The 19,643-nt window shown below is 39.4% G+C and overlaps 1 protein-coding gene across 19 annotated transcripts in view; it reads right to left on the bottom strand.

Moving 5' to 3' along the window:
* Positions 1-19,643, bottom strand: part of BBX (BBX high mobility group box domain containing) — a 153,251-nt gene that overhangs the window by 121,589 nt on the left and 12,019 nt on the right. For 11 of the 19 annotated variants that reach the window (XM_042031615.1, XM_042031616.1, XM_042031614.1 and 8 more), the window contains one exon: positions 14,499-14,588. The exons of 6 other annotated variants lie outside the window; for them this stretch is intronic. The gene's annotated coding sequence lies outside the window, so the exon portion shown is untranslated. The remainder of the gene's footprint in view (positions 1-14,498; positions 14,589-19,643) is intronic. 2 more of the 19 variants (XM_042031617.1, XM_042031620.1) reach the window with 1 other exon arrangement.

Below are 19,643 nucleotides of genomic sequence, written 5' to 3' on the forward strand. Positions count from 1 at the left end.
TTCCTACCTGCTGTATAGAAGAGATTCTACAGCAATGAGTGCTGTTTCCCCCCTGCTTCTCAATTTGATACTCAGTTTTGAAAGGGCACTTCTTAGTCCTGACCAATACTGGACAGGTATGTGTTGCTACAGTGTACAATGCACAGTATAGCCTCCCTCCTCGCTACTTCTTCACTTCAGGTACATCTGAGAGAGTATTTCACTAGATACAGAAGAGCAATCTCTGGCCCTCTTTACATGACAGACAAGGACAATTTATTCCAGCAACCATGAAAGCAACAGAAACACCTTTTTTTTTCTAAAAAAGTACTTTTAGAAGTAAATAAATATTGTTATGACCATTGTTATGAGGTTAACTAACAAATCACTTAAAGCACATCTTTAACAACAAAAGTTTCAGTCTATCTTGACTTGGTAACAAAATAAAACACTTTCTCACATTTTTTTAAGTAACTTGCTATTATTTATTTTGTAAATAACTTTAAAGTATTCTGAAAGACTCTCCTCTACCAGCCAACTTCAATCTTTTATTATTAAAGGCACTTCATCCTTAAGATGACATGCCATACAAAGGAAAAGCTGGAAAGACAGGCTAAAGTATTGCATTGTTTTCAGTACAAAAAGCTCCATTTCTTTAACCCTGCCTTTCTACGCAGGAAACTTCCTTGAGAAACTAGAGTAGCATCTGCTTACTTCAAATAATTACTCTCTGCTCCTTCGTCTCTCCTAGTCTCCTTGACAAGGACATTTTAAAATCAAAGTTTACCATTTCAGTAGGATTTCACAGCCAGGGCTGTTAAAGTCATGTTATGCCACCATTCTTGTCAAAGCGAAACAGTTTGAGCGTAACACTACCAGACAGACTTGTGTCATTATCTTTGCTGACTAGTGTTATTATGCTGTCCAGAGGTCTCCAACTGCAGTATAGATACAGCAGTACATGAGCAGTTTCTAACACTGCAGTCATTACCTCCTACAAGTCTGCAAATGGAACTAAGAAGATTAGTCCATTGGTAGGCTTACATTCATTTTTCAGGCATCTGTATCATCTACAAGACAATGTTTTAATGTTTTTAAAGTAATTTTTAAAAAGTTGAAAACCCACTACTTTAAATTGTGTATATATATAATAGCTTTTCTCTTGCAGAGAGATACAAATTTTTTTAAAGCTTGACGTGGTCAAAAGGGATCATCCTTTAGCTACTCGACAAAAAGTAGAAGAAGAAGGCATAAGGAAGGAAGTAGCAAGCACCTACAAGTGTGGTTAAAGCACTCTTGTGCTTTAAACTCATTCATACACACTCACAAGTCCAGGCACCTTCAGTCAAGCAGTTACTGTTTTAAAACTAACTTTAAGTTTTGTATTGCTGAAACTACAGATGTCAAAATAAATTTCTATGTGACAATTTCTCACGTCTCATTCCCTATATTAACGGCAGGTGGAGATTAGGCACCAAACTGTCTCTACATGTATTTAAAACAAGCCAAGCCAGAGGTGGTTTGATCACACATTTACTCACTCCATCAGTTTATCTATTTTGTCCTGAACTGACATGACAGGATGACTTTTCCTGGCTTGTTGCTCTGGTACTTTATGAACGTTAAAATTAATAAGTAAGTGACCAAGATGGAGAAGATCTGGTCAAAGAAGACAGAAAGGGGAAAAGTAACACTGACAGCCTTCAGCCAGGCAAGATTATTCTCCTGCTATATAGCAAGGAAATACAGCAGCAAACAAACAAATTGATGAAACAAACAAGTATCTTGAGAGTATGCTTAAAACACTCCAAAACTCAACCTGGAAGTGACTACCAGTGAAGACAGCCAAACAATTCTCCAATCAAATCTGCAATTTCAGTCTACTATTGTAACCTTGCCTCCTGTAAAATTAACACCAGAACTGTGCTCACATATACATAGAGAGTATTGCAGCAATACTAATAAAATAGCATCTGCACTGAAGCCCCACATTTTATTCCAATTCCATGACAAAATACAATTTTAATTACTAAATCTAAACAAAGTCACTATTCACCTCAAAATGGATGCAATCTCCCAATCCAATGCTTATATAACACTGCAATACCACACAATTAATATAACACTAAACAGATACATTAGTTCATAAAACATTCCAGAAAACATCAACAATCTGCGTGTTCAGGAATAGCAGAATCACCGTTTTTATGATTCCTGGATCTCAGCACTTCTGAGAAGGTGTATCAAATCTTTTCCTATATGCACATGTACACACCAGTGCTTTCTGAGCTATGCAGTACATCAACAGCACATTTCCATCACAGAAAGCCACTGCCCTGTTACCTACTGCACACACCCACACATCTCAAGCGTCAGAAAAACTTCAGGTACAAACGTCATACCTAAATAATGCACGAAATACCCAAGCCAAAAATCCTACCAACAAGCAGCATGATGTCCCTTCTTATCCCTCCCCCACACTGCTATCCTGAGAAGTTAAATCCCAGTTCTTCTCTGCCATAGGTGGAAGGTACTCAAGATACTACATGCAATGTGGCAGAATAAAATCCTATCACTGTTGCCCCCGTTTTAGAATTATGAGAACAAGTTACTGGCAAATTTACAGATGCAGAACTTTACTTCTCACAATGTAAAATCATGTATTACTTGTAGCAAAAAAAAACCCAATACATTTTCAGTATCAAAGTTTCTTAAAATTAGGAGGGTTTTGTCTAGTTTTTGCTTTAAGAATGACAGCTGTTCTTCATGAGGTTAAAATGCAACCCAAACTTTTAAAAAGAAACTTCCATTAGTATAATCTTCTCTATTTTCTAGTTCTATCAGAAACAATTTATTAGGACATATTCTTCTGATTTCCAAAACAACACAGTTTTTTTTTCTTGACGTACTGCTACAATATTTTGTAAACATATTCTTAAAAAACATGCGAAGACTCAAAGGGCAGTTGAAAAGAAAGACATTTCACTCTGCTAATTTGCATCAAGTTTTATAGTTTCTGTCCTCCTTCCTAAATGGAAAACTAATTGTGATAAAACATTAAGCCCAATTAGAAACAGCCACTACACACAACTATTTATTTGAATGATTTCCTTTATAGTACATGTAATTGTTTTTACAGAATCCTCTAGTGTTTGGGCCAAATATTGTCATCTTTTCTGCAGGGAAAAAATCCCCACATGCCCTCCAGTTTCACATCTCATTCACTAAGTACGTCACTGAATTCAAACCCCAATACATATAAAAATAAAACTTTCAAATTTAACTTATTTTAATGAAATGCTGAAAAACCATTACAGCAGCTTGAGTTCTGCATTCAGGATACATTTGTAATTTTCTTCAGGTTTCAGTATTAGTTTGCACATTAGAACGCCCAAGCTGGGCACCTAATTTGTATATTAAGACAGTGATCAAGTGCCATGTTGAGACTTGAGCATCAGAACTAGAGCTCAGGTATTTGGAGCTCAATCCCACTAGTAATCACTTTTGCAAAAATTCTGAAGTTTAGCTTTGTTTGGGGATGAAATCTGTGACCTTTAGATTTCCTGTTACATTTAAGGTCCAAAAATCTGACAGACCTCTGTAGGCTTCTGGAAGAAGTTGGAGAACAAAGTGGGCAAGCTTCAGAAAACAGGGAAGTGACCTAAAGAAATACATTTTGTCTGCATCTGTGGACAGCTGGCGGCTGTGCCAGCCACGGCAGGAGATGAGATCAGTCTCTGTGGCAGCACCGAGTGAGAGAGGGAGCAAGCATGGAGGAGAGGTCAGGTCCCTGCAGGTGGGTTGCCATCCCGTTCCTGGCATATTCAGGTTGTATTTTCCTCCATATACACACTTGCTGGAAAAGCGAGCAGGGCAGCAAAAGCAGCAGGGAAATAGTTTTCATTCAGTTTTACTTAAGAGCAAACCCTGCCTGACCTTTAGCTGTCCTTATGCTGCTTTAACCTATGGCTGCTCTGCCACCTCCACAGCCTCCCCTGCCCTCTGGGGCAGAGGGGGCCCGGGCACCCACCCTGCCCCAGGGTGCCCACAGGGGTACTTCAGCACACATGGTGATTTTGGAAACAGCGGGCCTGGCACATCATCCCTGGGAAGCAGAGCTGGCCCCCAGCCAAGGCCACCACAGCTGTGAGCAAGGACAGAGGACTCCTCCCTGGAAGCATGAGAAAGGGGGGGTTGTGCCAGCATGAAAGCACCATAGAAATACAGTAGCCAACATGAAAATCCAGCAAATAAAGTAAAATTTTCAACTATGTCTATGGATTTGTGAGATGTCACCCAATCTTTAGCTGATCTTTTGTTTTATCAACAATTAATTCCTCTGAATAACTGCAAACAAACTGAACTCAAGGTGCTTCTGCAAAGCCAAGTTTCCAAACTGCAAACTCGCTTAAATAAAAACAAAGTGTCATTTCATCTCCAGTAGTAAGTGCTGCTTACTGTTTCATATACCAGAGCAAATATCTGCGAAACATCATTTGTGATGATGTCCACTCCTGTCTAAAGACCTGACATCAAAGACAGACATGTGAATCAGTGGCTATTACATGGTCTCATCTACACGTTTCTCTATGTTTTGTCCGCATATTATCTAAAACTAAATGCGACTTTTTTTTTCAATTAAAAAAAAAAGCATTATTTTATCCTCTGGTCTGTTGTTTTCTCCACAGTGTTTGTGCGGGACTCAGGGTTAAAAGAAGTTTTTACTATGCAACATTTCACTTTACTGTAACAGAACACAAAACAGATTAGCAAAAGTCAAAATCCGTATTTTACTTCAAAAATGCAGCTCCCCCCTCCAAAAAAAAAACCCTCCAAAACCATTTTTTTTTTCTTTTTAGATTCTAGGTTCACTCACCAGAAGTTAATTCAGTATGAGAAGTACTGATTTATGCACACAGAATTACAGCAGACCTCTTCATCCAGAAAAATCATACAGGTTCCTTGCATTCAAGTCTAAAGTACATGTGTGGGACACCACAGAAGAGGGTGGGTCTCTTCCTGCCACTCCAGCATGAATGCAAGGAACGATTCCAATCTACATGCAGATAGCTGCCTGTATAAATACAACACAGTAACAGCAGTAATATATACAAGCACTTTTGGGGTTTTTTTTTTGCTCGTTTCTAACTGACAGGTAGAAAAGGTTTAAGACAGCCTAATCTTTACCAAAGGAGGCTCTATGGATCCCAACCGTGTCCTTGCTCTATATGCAGAAGAGCCACAAACACTATACTTGTCAGGGTACAACACTGGCTTGCCAGTAATACAAACTCTCCTATTCCTGCACTTGTCCTGCACCCCTTAAGTTAAACACAGGTTAGCAGTAAGAGCTATTTACACAAAAACCTCTGCTGTGAAATGCAGCTGCTGCAGGGCTGACCCACTGCTTTTCTACCACTGCATTTTGAACTGCAACAGAGAGGTACAATAGGAGACCATAAAACTCCCAGAGGCTGCTGTTAAACTCTACAGAAGCCATCGGTTGCATCCCTGCATCTCTCAACTAGCTGACCACCACTGCTGCTCTCTGGGACCCTTCCTGGTACAGCCCAGGAAAAGGAAGGAGAACAAAAGCAACTGTTAGCTTTGGTGCTGGAAAGACCTGACAGTGCAAGCGCGCTCCTCTAGGAGGAAGAGACTGCTGTAATATGTGATCTGCTCGAGTTCAACATCTTCTCCAACATTTGCATTTATATCGAAGCGATTCCACTATTGCAATTTGATCTTCTGCTTGAGCGAACATATGGCCTGTGAACTTAACAGCATCACTTGTAAACCTATGCAGTATATAAGCCACAAAGACACATTAATTCCTTGTCAACAGATACCTATGTAAATCTTCAGCACTCTAATTGTTCTATTAGGTTTTTTAATGTTACTTTTTTAACCAGAGAGTGGAGGGAGGGTTAGGGAGAATGTTAAACACAGCCTCGATACTAAATGGGCTGGCAAACACTAGATACTTTAGATAAACACAGGTAACTTGGTCTCAGCGCTGAGACCTTAATGCTCACTTCCCTATTTCATATACATTGCCAAGGACTCTAGTTTTCAATGACAGCTTCTTTAAGGAAGGGCAGAAAAGCAGGGCAAAAATCCTACCCTGAGCACCAAAGGCAGTAAGCTCATCCTCCCCTGCCTCCCCCACTCCTATAAAACCCAAGAACAAGCCCTTTAATAAGCAGATCTTATCCCCAACTAGTTTTCACTTTCAACAACAACAAAACTTATTATCAAAATAAATACCCAGTTAATTGAATAATCATTTCCCAAGAGAAAGTACGGTTTTCAACATCCAGTGCTCTAAAAGAAATCCAAATCCATAAACAGGATTTGCAACCTCCTAGTGCAAGGAGAGTTGTTACTGCAGCCTAACCAGATCTCACCTCTTGAAGGAACGTCCAGGACATGCCCTTGTCTCGTCAGCACCAACTGTCCGTGACTGGCCCCAGAGACTCGATAGTTTTGGTAACTCCTAGACACAGCAACCTCATTTAAACCAACTAATCAAGTACCAGGAACTCTAAGTGCAGCAGCCCAGCCCCACTCTGCATGATCTAACCTCCCCTTACTCAATGCAAGTTAAACTAGCACACACAGAGCTCCATGCTCTCACTGCCAAACCCCTTCTTATACTTGTTCTGCCTTATTGAAAGCACACTTGGGTAACCACAAAACCATGTAGAGACATACTCTTAAGATTTGAGATGATGCCAGGTTTTATTGATATGCATTTTTAAATGTTACATTTTAGTAAGGTGTTTCCAGAAAGTTGATAATAAAAAAATCTTTCCACTTTTTCTTTAAAAGATCCCTTAAACCAAATCTCTAGACCTCAAAATCCCTCAAATCAGACCTGGGAGGGATGCACAGAACTCTTAGCTTTGTTACTAAAAAGGCAGTACATATTTGCCTGTTTTTCTGGCTGGACTCTTTCTTGAGTTGGGCATTTACCAGAGGCCAGTGATGCCCGGCATTCCCAAATTGGTCCTGAAGAAGAGAAAGCACTCAGCACCTCAGCAGGGAATGTGGTGGATGGGACAATTCCAATTGTCCCTGAATTAACCAAAGTCAGCAACAGTTGAGGCATTTAACACAGGGTTTGGCAGACAGGGAGGGAAGACCCTGGTTTCCTGGAAGAAGATACTTAAACTGGAGGGGCACATGCCCTGTGCAGTCCTCTTCACCTGCCACCTGTTTCCTCTAGTAATACTGTGATTAATCTGGAGTTATACAGCAATTGCCAGCAATAGCCAAACTATTCAATAATTTTTACTAAGTCTCCCAGTTCACTATAACAATTTTAACTACACCACAAAGCAGGTATCTCTCATGATCATTTATTTGCCACTGCTGAGAAACACCATCCCCCAGCATCCACAGTTCTCTGGAAAGCTACTCCTCTGCCCAAAGGGATGTATGTCACTATACATTCCAGAGCCTTTTTCTGTAGTGACTGTGTGGCCAAATTAAAATGAGCTACTTGCACTACTCTTTCTAACCCTGGTATTATCATGATCGCTGACTTTTTGTGCATAAAGAAAGTTAAGAATCAAACTTTACCCTGATGCAGTGGTCGGAACATGCAGCAGTAGCAAACTGTCTGCAAGCCACATTAAGGTCCACGTTTGCAGCATACTGGGACTACACTTAAAGAACACTGTTGAACACAGACACCACAGTAATACATGATCTCCCATCTTAAAGTCTGAAACTCATTTTTTTTCATCATATTTACATAGAGGTACGTGCGGTTTTTTCAACTATTTCACATACATTAAGTGACCCACTGCTTCTGAGTTGCAATGGAAGCGAAGCATCTATCTCACTTGTGTGACTGAAAATTTCAAACAGAAGTAATGACAGATATAGCTGAGCTTGCTTCAATAAGCAACAATTACTTAATAATCCACAGCTGAGAGTCCTGATCCTACTGGTATAGAACTCTGTAAATCATGCACCTTTTCAACTGCATTGAACAAATTCGAGTAGTGTACTCATCAAATGCCAAATCATTGATAATTATCTACTTTCTAACCATTATTTTAAGATGTTTATGTAAGAACTAGAATTTCTTTCAAATTAGAGGCAAATGAAAGGTGTAACCATTGGAAATACTTAGAATTTCAAAGTGAAAATTCTGTTATCATCTGGCTACAGCCAGTAAAATTACTCAGGTCAGCTCTAAACCCAAAGATTTTTCTAAATTTCAAGCATTCCTGCAAACAGGGGTATAAAAAGAAATGCTTCTGAAGCTCACATATTTTGGCAGGAGAATGGCTTATGCTACTTCTTTGTGGCAGCTGCTGAGAACACTCATCTCTATCTCCTCCCATCACCCCTGTCACTAGTGGGGTGTAGGTAATTTACTGGACAACACACACTAGTGCAACAGTTCTGTAAATCAAGAACGTTTAAAATCAATTGTGTAGCAAGTTCCTTCCATCAATACTATTTCACATACATGCATAGAAGGATTTTCACTTCATTCACCTTATACAGCTATTACAGATATCCCCATAACACAGGCTTAGAATCTTTTCCTACATCATGACAAGTAATTGACATGAAGAGGCATGGAAAAAACTTAAATTTCTTATGAGAGTTGAATTATTTTTACTCCTAGTATCTGTCTACTGATTAAGAAAGCTACCTAATCTCAGTTTCACCTTAGTCTTACTGAATTGGATTGTCTGTCCACATAAACAGCAGTGTTCATGTTCCCAAAGATACCTGGCTAATACACATATTTGTCCTCTCATTCAAAAAACCCAAAAATGAACATTAGCTGATTTAAAGTAAAATCTTGTAACACAAATCAAAGAGATTCACAAGTCTCAAACCAACACTTTGTGGTCCACTGAATCAGAGATAATCACTTCATCTTATTACTGCTTCTTTCAGTGTTACTTCTGCCAACTAAAACCCTCAAGTCCATGGATTTCTAAGGCAGGCCAGAGAGATTTTTCAAAAATCAGACTTGGAACTCAAAGTGCAAGGTTAAGCAAGCATGGGGATATAACCACAGGTCTCAAATCATGCTTTTGAGGAGACATACTTGATTAACCCCCTTGCTCTTTTGCAGTGCTTTACATCTTTCACAGAATGTTTCAGGGAAGTGCTGACCATCAGCAGGTACATGGAAACAAAAGCAAGAAAGTGCAACAAGAACTCCAGCAGCCTAAATAAAGACTGGGGCGCTGGGAAAAGAAAAAAATAAATATACTAGCCAACACAGTCTCACTAGTTAGGATAAGCTACTTCAATTATTGCCAATAATCCCCCAACACTTTTAATGACATTTTGATTCTTCAGTTTCCACGTATCTATTCAGCCTCACTGAAGCAGCAAAGAATTCCTTCACTTCGGCAGCTCCTCAGCCCTGCGTCCCACCTCATGATCAGCATTACCACAGAGTCAACATAAGTTTGCAAGTTAGAGATGCTCACTGCCAGTTTGTTAAACTGTGAACCTCCTACACCATGAAGTTCCTGAATGGATTTACCCCTGTTCTCCATTCACAGTGACAGTGCACATTATAAGCAAATTACCACCATCTACTGAAAATAAAGGTTCTGTTTTGTTGACAAAGTAAGAAAGCTTGAATTTTCTGGCTGGAAGTAAGATTCTTGAGGACAGAACCTTCTTCATTTGCCAAAATTATTCAGAAGTTTAAGAAACACATAGGTGGGGTTTTGAAATTTTGGCCTAACTGGCTTATGATCTGAATGCATACCACTAGCAAAATCAATTACCTTTAAAATAAGTTAGATAGATATATATATATATATATAAATATATAAAACTTTAAAATAAGTTACCTTTATTTTCCTTCAGACCATGTAGTGGTCTAGTATAGAACAGTTAGCTCCTGCCACCTTGTGGGACTTCATGGGTTTCCCTGAAAGCTTGGATCATCAGTAAACTAGTGAGTTAAAAAAAAAAAATTAACATTTGGGAGTTACTTTTCTTGTGATTCACCCTGGTGAATGTTAAAATAAGAGAGAAATATTTATGGAGAGGGTATGCCATTTTGAATATTTTCTGGTTCATTATCCCTAGCATTGTTTATATAGTTGAACTGCTGGATTTAGTAATCTTATGGAGGGTGTTTTAAATATTTAAATATCTGTCAAGAATCCCAAGTTTTGGAAGCTGATGCGTCCAAGTTTAAAATAACATTATGATCAAATACTTGTCACCACTAGCAAATTTCACATATTTGAAAGAGATTCTACACAGAAATAATCCAAATTTAGACTGAAAATCCCTTCATTCCAGTGCAATTTTGAAACCAAATAATAACCTCAGTCTCATAAGAATTATGCATACGCTTAACTTTTAATATGGTGATAACATGTCTAGTTCTCCCAAAAGATCTGATTCCATGTATTTACTTTTAAACTCCAATTTGACTTCTTGTTTTATGTTTTTCCTCTCCTCATCCATCTCCACCTCTATCATATATGGCCAACTTAATGAATGATTCAAGTTCTCCAAAGAAGAGTAAGACAGTTGGAATGGAAAAACTTTTTCACCATAGTAACAAGAAGGTGAAGACGCATGGATCCTCATCCTTGGGTCTTACATGTTGTCTACTGCCCCTCTGACAGGTAACTTGTCACACCTACTTCGTGGAGACACAAAAGACCACAGCAGCTGCAATCACTGGAAAGGGATGAGGTTCTCTTTTTGTTTAAGCCAAAACTCTGCTGCTCCAGATATCAAAACTGAAAGAGCACAGAAGATTGCAGATGATGCGACTCCATGAAGACTGATCAACAGCCTCAATGAACCTGCTCCTGTCAATTCTTGGACTCGAGTGTTTTGTTACAGATGCACAAAAATGCAAGAGCAGTTAGGGAGCACTTCTTCCCCCTCCATCATCCCACAACTGCTTCAGTGAACTAGGGAGATCTATCATGCTGTGTACTTGATGCCAACTGCAGCAAACTTAACTCCTTGGAACTTCCTTCTGCTAGAGAAAAAACTGTCAACACACTTGAAACAGGAACAGTTCTTCCTGATGTCAAAAGCAAATCATCTCTACTAAAGGCCTTGGTAGTTCATAAATGGACTCAAGAACAATAATTACAGATCCCCAGCCAAAGGAAACACAGCAAGATAGTCTTTTTTCTAATCCATAAACAGAATGAATTTTTGCTCAAGACTGAAACAGTAACAAAATGTCAGGCTATGAATCAACTGGCACAGCATACCTAAGGAACATAAATTGTATGTTCTTAAATAAAAAGTTTCAGGATCTCACTAGCTTCCCTGGTAACTTCAGAAGTGAGGTTGTCTCTGACAGCCATCATATTCCCTCACACACAACCCCTCATCTCTTCTTAATATATTCTTAAGGTCCTAGTAGCCACACAATTAAGTTACAAGGCAAAGCTCATAGGTGTCCATGACAATCTCTGACCACACCTCTGTTCCAACACTGAGAATCTCTCCCAGACTGAGGTATGTCTGTGTCCTGACTGTCTGGAAGGCACCAAAATGTTCCTCTCACAGCTGTCCTTACCCATCCTAATCTCCACTACAGGAAATCCAGACAGACAAACTGGTAGGGAGCTCTAGAAGAGTCAGCAGTCTGGATCATGAGGGAATCAGAACTGCAGGGCATGTTCTACCTGACCCCAACAGAGGCAGCACCTTGCAAGGACAGGACATGCACCACTATTCTCTACCTCACTGTGGGTGTTCGGAGTACAAACACCTCCTTACCCACAGCTTATTTGCTTCAGATTTTTCCCTGCTCTGGAGTGCCCTGATGTTATGTCAGTCTCACTGTAACTGCAGACATGTATCTAAGAGCCACCTTCAGTCCTTGGCTACAGAGAAAAAGAAATAGCATGCTCTAGCAACAGAATGGATGAGATCCAACACCCACTGCAGGTCTCAGTAACAACATAAAGCATAAGAAGTAAATACTAGGACCTTATAAGAAATTTCACTTGATGCAAGTGCATCATATCCTGCCATATCTTTTTATTTTCATTTTATTTCTCTACTACTCCTATATTCTGCAGTGTTACTAATCCAGCAGGAAGATCTCTGAGTTAACTTTCTGCATGTCCACATGTCCACGGCAGTCTAATTGCAGTACCAGAGTGTTGAGCTAGTACCTTATTCTTCAGGATGCTTTGAAACCAGTGGAAGCATAAACACACTTCTCATACCCTGACTAGACATCCTCTCTTTGGTAAGTGTAGCTCAGTTCGACCTGACAAAACAGGATTCCCAAGCAGCAGCAGACTGGAAAGTACCTGATGATTTCTCAGTTCTTCCTCAAAGTATTGCACAGTATTCTGAACACCAGCAGCAAAAACTGACCAGCATTAACTTTGCTTGAAGTTGTGAGTTCTCCAAGGAGACAGAAACATCTGGTCCAGGTCAAGGAAGAGTCACGACATGGCTTGAGCCTGGTTCCCATCTGAGACTACTACTCCCAAGATGTCAGGATAAGATTTGTTTTACATTTTCTCAGAATATTTATTTTTCTACAAAAACATTATTTGACTTTTGCCAACTTTTGTTGAGGGAACTTTCCAAGAAGTTATATAAATTAATTACTTTATTCATGTACTTACTGGAGAAAGAAGTATTTAAAAACAAACAAAAACCCACAAAACAAAACAAACACTACTGGGCCACTTACTCCTGTTTTTTATTTTATCTATATTCTTATTGATCTACTTTCACTGTCAACTGTTTAGCCTTACATTTTAAGGAGAAATGAGGAAAAGTTCTGAATCTAATTGTCTTATTTCTTGAGAAACACCTCTAAAAATCACCCAGGTCACAGAACTTACAAACTTCTGTACATAGCCTGCTTTATGAGATTTCCAAGAGGAACCTCGCTGATTCATAAACCAGAATACACAATCAGATCCATCTTCACCATTGTTTCATTGATGCCAAGCCACAAGAGCTTACCCAGAACTGTGCACGTGCCCAAGAATCTGTGCCAAAATATCTCAGAGCAGGATCAGGCCCCTGTAAGATTAGCTGCATGTACAGCTTCAATTCTGCAACTGCAGTAGCTCAAGGAGACAGCTATGACAGAGGCATTGCAGTAATGGGCCCTAAAATAATCAAGAATATAAAGATCTTTGTGCTCTCCACAACTGAAGCACAATTCTTAAAAATGAATGAAACAAATAACTTCTGTATTTGTGAAATAAAAATCAGTTCTTTGGACGACAAGCAGGACCAACATTCTTCAGGCCAAGCTCCTTAAAATCTATAGGCTGTTTTCCCATTTTTTTTATTTTGTTGGGGTTCTTTTTTAGAATTCGTTTTTCAATTGTTTTGGGTTTTTTTCCTGCAGACAGAATTACTAGAATAAAAATATGTTTCTCATCTCTCTCAGATAAAAACTCTGCAAGACCCCCGTCCTAAGGATAAGCCCAACAGAGGAAAAAACTCAGTCCAAAAGATGCACGTTTGTTCACATTTAAAAAAAGGTCAGCAGTTAAAAAACCAGTGCTGGCTGGAACTGTAGAGCAAGGATGGGGGATAACTCCCTTGGGATCTACAGATTCACAGTATAGCATACAGATAGGTGAACAGAAGATATTAAGAATTTTCTGTAAATCAGATTCTTGTATGATCAAGACTGTGTACCAACTGAGAAAACAGAAGTTATTTAAAACCCTAGGTGCACACAAAGCCACAGTTCTAACTGTACTAGCCTAAGAAACAAAAGCACAAGATCCACGGATTCTCAGTCTAATCTGCTCTGAAAGACAGTCACTAGGTTTGCTTGTTACTGACCTAATATGAAACTACAAGTTCCAACTTGGGACCTGAATTACAAAGTACCCCACAAAGCCCCACACTGCCACAATGCTGACCTCCTTCCAGGCCACTTGTGTCAATCCTTAGAGCAAGAAGCTCTGGCTGAAGAGCTGAACACACTGAAATATGTAGGTAGAGACAAAGCCTGACTTTATGAAGTCCTTCTGAGCAATAGGACATTTTAGCACATTCTTAGAACCAGCATAAATATGTTTCTATCACCTTCACACATCTTGTACAACAAACAAAACATGCCTATGCATCTTTGAAAAAGTCATTTTCAGAGAATTAGGAAGAACAGATGGCAATATTCACATAGCACTGCATTAAGAAGAGACCTTGGTGTGGAAGAACAAAAGACCAGGCCCAAAAGCTCTGACCTGCAAGGATATTTTCCTATCAGGCGGCACAAGCTCTTAGATGTGGAAGAAGAATCCTCAACTGAACTTGGATGCTAACAGATTTCTCAAGTCTGTAAGATCACAGTTACCTAACCAGTAATCTACAAATCGACAGGTAACAGTTCACCACCATTTTTTCACCTTCCAATATGGGAAAGTAATGCGCATAGGGCAGGTATTTGAGTAACAAAGAGGTAGTTGGTATAGTAAGTTTTAAGAGTCATGTAAAAACTTGCAGGAAGTTTGTGAATTCTGTACTTTATTCTGCCACCAGTCATCTGGTCTTACCTGAACATCCCTGAGTCTATTCTGCCATCTGCAAAATGGAGGTGGGGAACACTGGTTCTGAAATGTTTGTAAAATGTAGTTAGTTGATGCCTGCAAAAGCACACAACAGAAGAGCAAAGTGTTATTATACCCTAAAAACATGCTGTTTAACAAAATAAGTTATATATAAATGACAATACTAACTGTGTTCTACAACACACACTCTTAAAAGATTTTGTTTATACATCTGTTTAGAAAGTGAATTGTTTTGATTCTCTGGTAGGATGAATCTGAGATTCTCTCCAGAGAAAGAAGCAGGCAATCTTTTTCTAGATCTTCATAATCAAACAAAACTGAGCCTCAGTGTAAAATTTTCCCCAAGTATTATAACACAACTACAGTTAATGCAACTGCCATTTTACCCTATGACAGGGCTAACAAAAAACCCCAACTAACAACTGTGGATGACTCTTCTCAACTTTCTGCCCTGCTACTCACTACCAAGTTTTTCTTTCAGAGACTGCACAACACTTTACACAGGAAGAAGCCATAACCATTCCAAGTTTGTAAGTGGAGAAACTGCTTTATTTGGTCTCCATAGCTGAAAAGGAAGTCATGGCATACTTTACCTTTATTCTAAGGCTACTGCACATTTCAATCACATTTGTAAAACTGGGAAATTCACACCAATCACCAGCGTCATTATACTGGTAAAGTACAGATGATCCTTCAAGAAACTTCAGTGAGATCCATGAAGATTTTCTTGCAAGTCAAAATTTATTTCCATTGAAGTCTATAACAAAGTTCTCACTGAACTCAGCATGACAGTGATTACACCTAATGGGGTGCAGCTCCGGGGCAACAGTATAGCTCCTTTTTGGATGGGAGATGGGGGAATCACACATATGGTAAGCTGCCCCCATCACTTTTGGTGTGTGGGAGAAGCAGTACTCGGGGAAGTGACAAAGTCTGTTTTGCAGACAGTGCATAACATGTATGATACTTTGCAAAGGACATTCCTCTGCAGTTTACCTTTCACAAACTTGGGAGTGCTCAGGCTAAAACAGTGCACCTGCTTTTCCACTCCCTCTATGCTTGGCTAGGGCCACCATGAAAGCAGACTGCTTGGCAGAGACACTACTTCGGTTCAGCACTAGCAGAAATGCTTCTGGTTCCTCAGTTTAAAACTGTTCAAAAAAAAAACTGGCCCATCACCTAAATATGGACTGCTGGTTGATTATTTCACTAAGTTAATCTATCTGACTAACTCTCCAAAGAAAGGGAAAAAAGCAAGTTTTAACTGCAGTGATGGGACACCACCATCACCGACTGCCACCTCTTCCCCTGCCCTCCAGCAAAAAATAAGAAGGAGTGAGGGTGTCTCATTCTTCTGATCAAGTGCTACTGATGTAGTTACAGCCATGTTTTAAACACACACTGCTCCTAGCCGGTTTTGCCACAATCCCCCAGACTAACACAACCAAATTCTGTTCAGCAGCCTCAGTGGAATTACAGAAGCTCACATCAATTCTGATTTCAGACCAAAGTGAATTTTACATCCAGATTTTTTAGCCTGACCAGTAGCCCATTTCAATGTAACCTAGCAGGAAAACATTGCTAAGCACATGCAGAGTAACAGGTTTCTCTGAGACATTTCAGACAGAACACTGTCAAAGATACCAATTCTCCTGATAAAATCTTGGCTCCAATACTTATTTTCTGAAAGGAAGGAAAGCCTCAACATTTCACATGTCTAAGGGGGGAAGAAGCAAGTTAGGACAAGAATAATTGAATCCTATGAAAATGCAATAATTATAAAATCAGACACATTGTAGAATCACAGAATGGTCTGGGTTGGAAGGAACCTTAAAGATCACCTAATTTGAACTCCTCGGCCATGGGCAGGGACACCTTCCACTAGACCAGGTCGCTCAAGCCCCATCCAGCCTCGCCTTGAACACTTCCAGGGATGGAGCAGCCACAACTTCTCTGGGTAGCCTGTGCAGCTGTCCCATCACAGTAAAGAATTTCTTCCTAATATCTAATCTAAATCTACTCTCTTTCAGTTTGAAGCCATTCCCCCTTGTCCTGTCACTACCTGCTCTTGTGAAAAGTCCCTCTCCATCTCTCTCATAGGCCACATGAGGTACTGGAAGGCTGCTAGGAGGTCCTCCCGGAGCCATGTCTTCTCCAAGTTGAAAAATTCCAACTCCCTCTGCCTATCCTCATAGGACAGGTGCTGCAGCCCTCTGATCAACTGCATGGCTCTCCTCTGGACTTGCTCCAACACGTCCATGCCTTTATTTTACTGGGGATCCCAGAGCTGGATGCAGTTCTCCAGGTGGGGTGCCACAAGAGCAGCACAGAGGGTGAGAAGCAAAGCATTCTCCTGAAATCCTTATGTTAAACAACAGCTAATTGTTTTAGGGCAGTTAAAAACCTGAATGCTTCAGCAATAAATAGCTCCTATTAAAAAAGTTGCCTAAATATGTGACTACTATATTTTCTTACTGATCTTGAATCAAACATAGTGAAAATGAAAATGACGACCCTTTCAGGATGAGTGATTCATCTTACTTTGGCTTGCTCTTTTAAGAGTAAGAAATAGTAATTTTCCCATTTCATTTTTTTAAGGAAGGTTTTCTTTTTATTTCTTTATAAAAATTGACCATTTTATACATTTGCAACCTGCAATAGCATTTTGACCTTTGCTTCAATTTTCTTCTGATTTCTATTCAGCTTTCTAATCTTATCTTTTCATATTTAGTTATACTAGACACAATTACTGCTGAGACTTTGAATACCCTATACATTCATACAAAAGAATATAGAAAAACAGGACAAAGACAGGACCATGAAACCTATGTTTGCACATAGGGAGTGAAGGCCATAAAACCACTTCTTGAAGTGTGTAACTCCTCCTTTTTGGGTGGCAGGGGCAAAACTGAATTTGTACACAGTTTGTGTAACTGTACTATCAGGCCTCAGGCACACTCTGCATTTCTGAGCACAACCCTTCTCCTACCTGAACTCTAACTCTGCATTCCTTAATGGTCACAAATATTGCTATACAGTTCCCCTGCTGCAGAAAAAACAAGTGGAGCTGCAGAGTCAATACATGTTATCAAGCTCTTTGACTGCTCAGATGCTATTAATATTTTGGTAGGGTGGGGGTTAGAATTCCTGTCAGGCACAGAGTTGCTATGGCATATATACCATTTTTTTTCCTTATTTCTTTTCCATCTAATACATTAGCAATACATGCAGCATCCAGGAACAACTTGGTTACATGTTTTGCTTTCTCTCACCAGCAGTGCTAGATTCCTTCATGCATGCTGTGAAGTACCCCCTCAACCATTAAAGTCACATTCACATGCCACTTAGTCAAAAGGAAAGCTTGTAACAGCAATTTTTAAATAATTATTTTTTTTAATGTTAAGTACATTATCTGTGTAAATAGTATCTGTGTAAACAGAGATCTGTTGATCTCTATCCTTTAGAAGCTACAGAAGAGTCTAGCACCCACAACAAAAAATGAATATTAATATGGCCACAGTGTTACCTAGTGAGCTACTCTGCATTCCCTAATGGCAGAAGATACTGCCCAAGGCATCTGCTATTAAAAATAGGAACTGGATAATAGATGCTAAAGTCATCTAAAAAATATATATTCCACTTAACAGAAACAGATACTGTTACAAATTAACTCTTTCTGAACAAAGAAATCATATCCACATTTTAGATGCTATTGTTGCTAGATGTATTTTAACAAAAAATACCTAATTGCAATTTGCCTTTAAATTATTACGAACCAATGTTAAAGTCTACTGTAATATTATGTAACTCCATTTATATTAAATGAAAATAAATTGCAAATGTTTGATGTCAAAACTGTAAACAAAGCTCAAATACTCAACAGGGAAGTCTTCCTTGAAGTACGAAGAACAAGTATTAGGTTTAGAACTAAGTTACCTGAAACTAGTACCTTCCATTGCATCTGCAGAGTCTTTGCTTCATATGTCACTTAATGGCATGTCCTGTAAAGCTGGGAAACTAACTGGGAATTGAAAAAGTAAGATCATTTGTTTTCCCTCTCATTTGAGAAAACAAAGAAGTTTGAGTTCTACTGGTTCTAAAAGCTTGCATTTGGTTAAGAAGAATCAGTTACCTTATTAGGGATAATACTTTACTTTTATTTTAAGTGCAAACTCTATTTGCATCTACTTGTGTGTTTGTGCATGAGTGTGATTTTATTAAGTAGGACATTTTTAAAGGCCATAATTTAAAAAAGGCATAATTTATCATGTCCTAAATAAAAACTTTCTTAACTGTTGTAATCTAGATAAATGCACATAGGCCATGAAATCACTTAGAAAGTGTGCAGGCATACAGTGCATGCTCTCAAACAACAAAAAAAGTAGTGCCTAATTTAGTGTAAAGGCTATATTTAGCAACGTATTTTAATGATTGTCTACCAATAGAGACTGCTTCTGAAAAAACAAAAATACCAAAGCAAAATGAGATTACAAGCACCAATTTAAACCAAGTGTTTATTGACCAAAATCCTGATTTAAATCAGTTCAGTAGGTGTAACTGGAATTCAAGGCAGCAGACACGTGAGTGTACATACATAGGGGCTCACAAGGGCCAGGAATACGAGGCATAAAACCCTCCCTGCTTCCAACATGCCTGCCCCCACTCTCTCCTTCAGCCCTGCCTCAATCTCTGCAAAGCCTGTTAGAGCTCCACAAAACACCATCCCCCACTCAAAGATTTTTTTTTCCCTTTAGGATCCTTGAATAAGAGAAACACGTACTGTCCCCACCGTAGACCTGAATTGTGCCCTTCTCTCATGTAACCCATTGCATGGGGATGTTTGTGATGACAGCCTCACCTCCCGTTTTGACTTCCCTCTTTCTGTGAAGAGTAACAGTAAACATCAAATGCAGCCCTGTGGGTCCATCCAGGAAAGCAAGACTGCACACAGAAACCAGATCAGCCATGGCAGAGAAACCAGCGGAACACTTCTTAGACAAAAACACAGTTATCTGGTCAGTTTCCTCAGGTGCTTCCCTCCCTGCACTCCAGCGTCCTCTCACTCACTTCGGCCCCATCAGCACATGGCGCAGTGAAACAGAAAGCTCGACAGAGACATCCTCGAGAGTC

The sequence above is a fragment of the Corvus kubaryi genome, unplaced genomic scaffold, assembly GCF_017639235.1.
Source record: "Corvus kubaryi isolate FWS band 111438036 unplaced genomic scaffold, C.kubaryi_AGA036_p1.0 37341, whole genome shotgun sequence".
In the NCBI taxonomy this organism is placed as follows: Eukaryota; Metazoa; Chordata; class Aves; order Passeriformes; family Corvidae; genus Corvus; species Corvus kubaryi.